Source organism: Salmo salar, chromosome 14 (genome assembly GCF_965601325.2).
Source record: "Salmo salar chromosome 14, fSalSal1, whole genome shotgun sequence".
In the NCBI taxonomy this organism is placed as follows: Eukaryota; Metazoa; Chordata; class Actinopteri; order Salmoniformes; family Salmonidae; genus Salmo; species Salmo salar.
Window position 1 is genome coordinate 97,094,540 of NC_138304.1, and position 7,930 is coordinate 97,102,469.

A 7,930-nucleotide genomic window follows, 5' to 3' on the forward strand; every position below is an offset into this window, starting at 1 on the left:
GACGAAGACATCGCCCTGGTATTATTTTTCTACTGCCATTTTCTACCGTGTGTGTCTAGAAATAAACCACGTCATCCCACTTTGCCTGACATCCATAAATTGTGGTTTGTTGCCATAGACCTCCTTCACAATTTGATGGGCGCAGGATTTATACAACATTTTGACAGCTTGTTTCATGTAATGTACACATTCATATTTCCATCCACGGGCGTGCAATGTTCTCTGGTTCTCAGGAGTAAGTTATTTTCATGAATTTTGTCTGAACAAAAAGCATTTCCCCAAAGGGTGTGTTCCGACTGAATGAAGCAGTGTCTCAGTCATTACAGCTTTATGGGTCATTCCCTTTATCTGCAGAACAAGGTCATATTGTTCCTTATTTGGACAGATGAAAACAAAAAAGTATCTCTTCGTAAGGTTATGTCAAAGTAAATTGCTTATTCTGAATCTGTGAATTAATTAACAACTCTTAAAGTAATATTTTGTTTCATTAGATATTTAATTATAATTGTGTTACAGTGCTGTTTCTGCTGGGTTTTACCTTGTATTATTTGGAAACAAGGAGCACTTTTTGGTACTTACCAAATGTGACGTAACAATGTTTTTTTTAAATACATTCCAATTACACTCAGGAGAGTAGTGAATTAGTAATTACGATGTGATTAACATTTCACAATGTCGTCTCTAAGTAATCCCAGGTCTTGTAAAAAGTGGAGTTGTACCATAAAGTGGAATCACGTTTTCTTCAATTGAACGGAATTACTGTATTTCACATGTAAACTCTTTCATGCTGATAGCTCATGCCTCGGCTTAGCCTGCTGAGATGGGAACCACAGTGCCACATCTTCAAATCCCCAGGTGTGGGAGGACAGTGTTTGGCGTGACGTGTGTGGAAGCAGCTGTTTAGGGAGGGAGTTCCTGTGAGCACCGAGGTCAGAACACATTCACACAGCTACACAGGAAACTAAGTTGTTTGTGTGTGTGTGTGTGTGTGTGTGTGTGTGTGTGTGTGTGTGTGTGTGTGTGTGTGTGTGTGTGTGTGTGTGCGTGCGTGCGTGTGTGTGTGCGCGCCTGCGTGCTTGTACATGTTTAAATGTTTGCAGAGAGAGATACTTAGGATGACATCATCACAAAAAGGTCTGAGGCGTTCATCTTGGGGTCATCTTGAGGTCATCTTGAGGTCATTGTGACACAGACAAACAAACATAAAGGGGCCTGTAAGGGTCAAGATGTGGTCAAGTTAGTAAAAGCTGATGTGCTCTTTGGAGGCACGTTTACATACCCTATTGGCATGTTTGGGCTGTAGGTCCAGAGCCGGAGAAAAAAGTAAACGGTCAGTTGGTCAGGTAGTCTCATGGTAATCTTGGTCAAATGTCAGAGAATTTATAGGTTGCGTTCCAGGTTGTCGACAATGCAGATAAAATCAAATCACATTTTATTTGTCACATGCGCCGAATACAACAGGTGTAATAAACTTTACAGTGGAATGCTTACTGACAACCACTTAACCAACAATGCAGTTTTAAGCAAAGCCCTAAAAAAAGTAAGAGGTAAGAATAACAAATGATTAAAGAGCAGCAGTAAATAACAATAGTGGTGCTATAAACAGGGGGTACCAGTACAGAGTCAATCTGTCAATGTGCGGGGGCACAAGAGGATAGATAATAACAGAGAGTAAAAGCAGCGTATGGGAGTGGGGTGGGGGGGGGGGGGGGGCAATGCAAATTGTCTGGGTAGCCATTTGATTAGCTGTTCAGGAGTGTTATGGCTTGGGGGTAGCAGCTGTTTGGACCTAGACTTGCGGAAGCAGAGAAGCTTGGCACCGGTGATGTACTGGGCCGTACGCACTACCCTCTGAAATGACTTGCGGTCAGAGGCTGAGCAGTTGCCATACCAGGCAGTGATGCAACCCGTCAGGATGCTCTCGATGGTGCAGCTATAAAACCTTTTGAGGATCTGAGGACACACGCCAAACCTACTCTCCCCCTGTTAACACAGTTATGAGACTGATATAACCTACTCTACCCCTGTTAACACAGTTATGAGACTGATATAATCTGCTCTCTCCCTGTTAAAACAGTTATAAGACTGATATAACCTACTCTACCCCTGTTAACAGAGTTATGAGAATGATATAATGTGCTCTCTTTCTGTTAACACAGTTATGAGACTGATATAACCTACTCTACCCCTGTTAACACAGTTATGAGACTGATATAACCTACTCTGCCCCTGTTAACACAGTTATGAGACTGATATAACCTTTTCTCTCCCTGTTAACACAGTTATGAGACTGATATAACCTGCTCTCTCCCTGTTAACACAGTTATGAGACTGATATAACGTACTCTACCCCTGTTAACACAGTTATGATACTGATATAACCTACTCTCTCCCTGTTAATTAACACAGTTATGAGACTGATTTTACCTAATCTACCCCGGTTAACACAGTTATGAGAGTGATATAACCTACTCTGCCCCTGTTAACACAGTTATGAGACTGATATAACCTACTCTACCCCTGTTAACACAGTTATGAGACTGATATAACCTACTCTACCCCTGTTAACACAGTTATGAGATTGATATAACCTGCTCTCTCCCTGTTAACACAGTTATGAGACTGATATAACCTAGACTGATATAACCTACTCTACCCCTGTTAACACAGTTACGAGACTGATATAACCTACTCTACCCCTGTTAACACAGTTATGAGGCTGATATAACCTGCTCTCTCTCTGTAAACACAGTTATGAGACTGATATATCCTACTCTCTCCCTGTTAACACAGTTATGAGACTGATTTAACCTATTCTACCCCTGTTAACACAGTTATGAGGCTGATATAACCTACTCTACCCCTGTTAACACAGTTATTAGACAGATCTAACCTACTCTCCCCCTGTTAACACAGGTATGAGACTGATATAACCTGCTCTCTCCCTGTAAACACAGTTATGAGACTGATATTACCTACTCTACCCCTGTTAACACAGGTATGAGACTGACATAACCTACTATCTCCCTGTTAACAGTTATGAGACTGATATAACCTGCTCTCTCCCTGTTAACAGTTATGAGACTGATATAACCTACACTACCTCTGTTAACACAGTTATGAGACTGATATTACCTGCTCTCTCCCTGTTAACAGTTATGAGACTGATATAACCTGCTCTTTCCCTGTTAACACAGTTATGAAACTGATATTACCTACTCTACGTCTGTTAACACAGTTATGAGACTGATATAACCTAATCTACCTCTGTTAACACAGTTATGAGACTGATATAACCTACTCTCTCCCTGTTAACACAGTTATGAGACTGATATAACCTACTCTACCCTTGTTAACACAGGTATGAGACTGATTTTATCTAATATACCCCGGTTAACACAGTTATGAGACTGATATAACATGCTCTCTCCCTGTTAACACAGTTATGAGACTGATATAACCTACTCTACCCTTGTTAACACAGGTATGAGACTGATTTTACCTAATCTACCCCTGTTAACACAGTTATGAGACTGGTATAACCTGCTCTCTCCCTGTTAACACAGTTATGAGGCTGATATAACCTTCTCTCTCCCTGTTAACACAGTTATGAGACTGATATAACCTACTCCACCCCTGTTAACACAGTTATGAGACTGATATAACCTACTCTACCCCTGTTAACACAGTTATGAGACTGACATAGCCTACTCCACCCCTGTTAACACAGTTATGATACTGATATAACCTACTCTCCTCCTATTAACACAGTTATGAGACTGACATAACCTACTCTCTCCCTGTTAACACAGTTATGAGACTGATATAACCTACTCTCTCCCTGTTAACACAGTTATGAGACTGATATAACCTACTCTTCTCCTGTTAACACAGTTATGAGACTGATATAACCTACTCTCCTCCTATTAACACAGTTATGAGACTGACATAACCTACTCTCTACCCTAAGGTCGATGTCCGAGTCTGATATTTAATTAGCATAACACAACAATCCCCATAAACATCTGTCAGAGATGTCTATGTTTTTGAATTGGCTGCGTCTCAATGCTATCATTCTCCCTCTCTTTTTATTCCTCTCTCTCTCTCTCTCTCTCTCTCTCTCTCTCACTCTCTCCCTCTCTCTTTGTCTCTTTTTCTCTCTCTAACTCTCTCCCACTTTCTCCCTCTCTCTTTGTCTCTCTCTTTCTTTGTCTCTCTCGCCCTCTCAATTTCTCTTTCCCTCTCTCTCTCCTTCTCTTTTCGTCTATCTCTCTCTCTCTCCCTCTCTCTTTGTCTCTCTCCCTGTTTCTTTGTCTCTCTCGCTCCCTCTCTCTTTGTCTCTCTCACTCACTCTCTCCCTCTCTCTTTGTTTCTCTCTCTCACTCTCCATCCTTCACTTCATAAGTAGCACCTCAACATGTCTCTTCTGGTTCGGGTTTCTAAAGGAAACAGTCCATTATTGGCCCGAGAAGAAAATGGCGTCGGGGAAACAATGGTGCCCCTTGAATTTCTCCTGCTCGTTTTGCATGTAATGGTATCTAGATTAAACACAATATTGTTGTTGGCCCGTGAGAGCCAATCCCCATTTTCTCTTACCCATGCATCGTAGGTAATGGGATGTCTCCCAAATGGCACCCTATTCCCTATATAGTGCACTACTTTTGACCAGAGCACTATATGGCGAAGAGGGAGCCATTTAGGATGCATCCTGGTGCGTGTGGAAACGGCCGTCTTTAAAAATGCCGGTCTCCCTTAAAGCTTCCCTGAGGAAGGCTTGGATGGGAGGAAGGTAATTACAGCATGGAGGAGGAGAAAAATGAATGAATGAGGAACAGAGTTGAAAACGCCTCTCCAAAACCAACTTTTTAATGCCAGAGGATGATTAATAATGCTGAGGTTATCCGTAAATCACCTATCTACCTATGGTAACCAAACCAGACAAAGCTAGCTAAGCATTGAAAGTAATTTTTTTATATCACAATGAAGAAGATCTCATTGACAAGGTGGGACTGATCCTTGATCAGCACTCCTACTCTGACACATGATACATATAGCCCCTGATGTACTCTTTTGCCACTGTACCAGAACAGCTCGGACTTTAGTTATATAGTGTACTCACAGGAGCTTTGGAGAATGTTGTGTTGTCATGAAATGGAATTTGCTACTTTACATCCACCTCATAGACTAGTGTTATTTTTTTATTTTTATTTATTTCACCTTTATTTAACCAGGTAGGCAAGTTGAGAACAAGTTCTCATTTACAATTGCGACCTGGCCAAGATAAAGCAAAGCAGTTCGACAACATACAAAAACACAGTTACACATGGAGTAAAACAACATACAATCAATGATGCAGTAGAAAAAAAAAAAAAATAATAATAAGATTATATACAATGTGAGCAAATGATGTGAGATAAGGGAGGTAAAGGCAAAAAACTGCCATGGTGGCAAAGTAAATAAAGTATAGCAAGAAAAACACTGTAATGGTAGATTTGTAGTTTGAAGAAAGTTCAGAGATAAAATATAAATAATATGGTGCAAAGGAGCAAAATAAATAAAATAAATAAATACAGTAGGGGAAGAGGTAGTAGTTTGGGCTAAATTATAGATGGGCTATGTACAGGTGCAGTGATCTGTGAGCTGCTCTGACAACTGGTGCTTAAAGCTAGTGAGGGAGATAAGTGTTTCCAGTTTCAGAGATTTTTGTAGTTCGTTCCAGTCATTGGCAGCAGAGAACTGGAAGGAGAGACGACCAAAGGAGGAGTTGGCTTTAGGGGTGACCAGAGAGATATACCTGCTGGAGCGCGTGCTACAGGTGGGTGCTGCTATGGTGACCAGTGAGCGGAGATAAGGGGGGACTTTACCTAGCAGGGTCTTGTAGATGACCTGGAGCCAATGTGTTTGGCGACGATTATGAAGCGAAGGCCAGCCAACGAGAGCGTACAGGTCGCAGTGGTGGGTAGTATATGGGGCTTTGGTGACAAAACGGATGGCACTGTGATAGACTGCATCCAGCTTGTTGAGTAGGGTATTGGAAGCTATTTTGTAAATGACATCGCCGAAGTCGAGGATTGGTAGGATGGTCAGTTTTACGAGGGTATGTTTGGCAGCATGAGTGAAGGATGCTTTGTTGCGAAATAGGAAGCCAATTCGAGATTTCACTTTGGATTGGAGATGATTGATGTGAGTCTGGAAGGAGAGTTTACAGTCTAACCAGACACCTAGGTATTTGTAGTTGTCCACAAATTCTAAGTTAGAACCGTCCAGAGAAGTGATGCTGGACAGGCGGGCAGGTGCAGGCAGCGATCGGTTGAAGAGCATGCATTTAGTTTTACTTGTGTTTAGGAGCAGTTGGAGACCACGGAAGGAGAGTTGAATGGCATTGAAGCTCGTCTGGAGGGTTGTTAACACAGTGTCCAAAGAAGGGCCAGAAGTGTACAGAATGGTGTCGTCTGCGTAGAGGTGGATCAGAGATTCACCAGCAGCAAGAGCGACATCATTTATGTATACAGAGAAAAGAGTTGGCCCAAGAATTGAACCCTGTGGTACCCCCATAGAGACTGCCAGAGGTCCAGACAGTAGGCCCTCCGATTTGACACACTGAACTCTGTCAGAGAAGTAGTTGGTGAACCAGGCGACGCAATCGTTTGAGAAACCAAGGCTACTGAGTCTGCCGATGAGGATGTGGTGATTAACAGAGTCAAAAGCTTTGGCCAGGTCAATGAATACGGCAGCACAGTATTGTTTCTTATCGATGGCGGTTACGATGTCGTTTAGGACCTTGAGCGTGGCTGAGGTGCACCCATGACCAGCTCTGAAACCAGATTGCATAGCGGAGAGGGTGCGGTGGGATTCGAAATGGTCGGTAATCTGTTTGTTAACTTGGCTTTCGAAGACCTTAGAAAGGCAGGGTAGGATGGATATAGGTCTGTAGCAATTTGGGTCAAGAGTGTCACCTCCTTTGAAGAGGGGGATGACAGCAGCTGCTTTCCAATCTATGGGAATCTCAGACGACACGAAAGAGAGGTTGAACAGGCTAGTAATAGGGGTTGCAATAATTTCGGCAGATAATTTTAGAAAGAAAGGGTCCAGATTGTCAAGCCCAGCTGATTTGTAGGGGTCCAGATTTTGCAGCTCTTTCAGAACATCAGCTGAATGGATTTGGGAGAAGGAGAAATGGGGGAGGCTTGGGCGAGTAGCTGTGGGGGGTGCAGTGCTGTTGAATGCAGTAGGGGTAGTTAGGTGGAAAGCATGGCCAGCCGTAGAAAAATGCTTGTTGAAATTCTCAATTATAGTGGGCTTATCGGTGGTGACAGAGTTTCCTATCCTCAGTGCAGTGGGCAGTTGGGAGGAGGTGTTCTTATTCTCCATGGACTTTACAATGTCCCAAAACTTTTTAGAGTTGGAGTTGCACGAAGCGAATTTCTGTTTGAAAAAGCTAGCCTTGGCGTTTCTAACTGCCTGTGTGTATTGGTTTCTAACTTCCCTAAAAAGTTGCATATCGCGGGGGCAGTTCGATGCTAATGCAGAACGCCACAGGATATTTTTGTGTTGGTTAAGGGCAGTCAGGTCTGGGGAGAACCAAGGGCTATATCTGTTCCTGGTTCTAAATTTCTTGAAAGGGGCATGCTTATTTAAGATGGAGAGGAAGGCATTTTTTAAAATGAGGAGGAGGAGGAGGAGGAGTCAGCTATGTTATGAGGAGTCAGCTTTGCCTCTATCCATGTGTAACAGTGTAGGTTCCGTCCCTCTCTTCGCCCCAACCCGGGCTCAAACCAGGGACCCTTGCACACATCAACAACTGACACCCCATGAAGCATCGTTACCCATCGCGCCGCAAGAGCCGCGGCCCTTGCAACGCAAGGGGAAACCCTACTTCAAGTCTCAGAGCGAGTGACGTCACTGATTGAAATGCTATTAGGGCGCACCA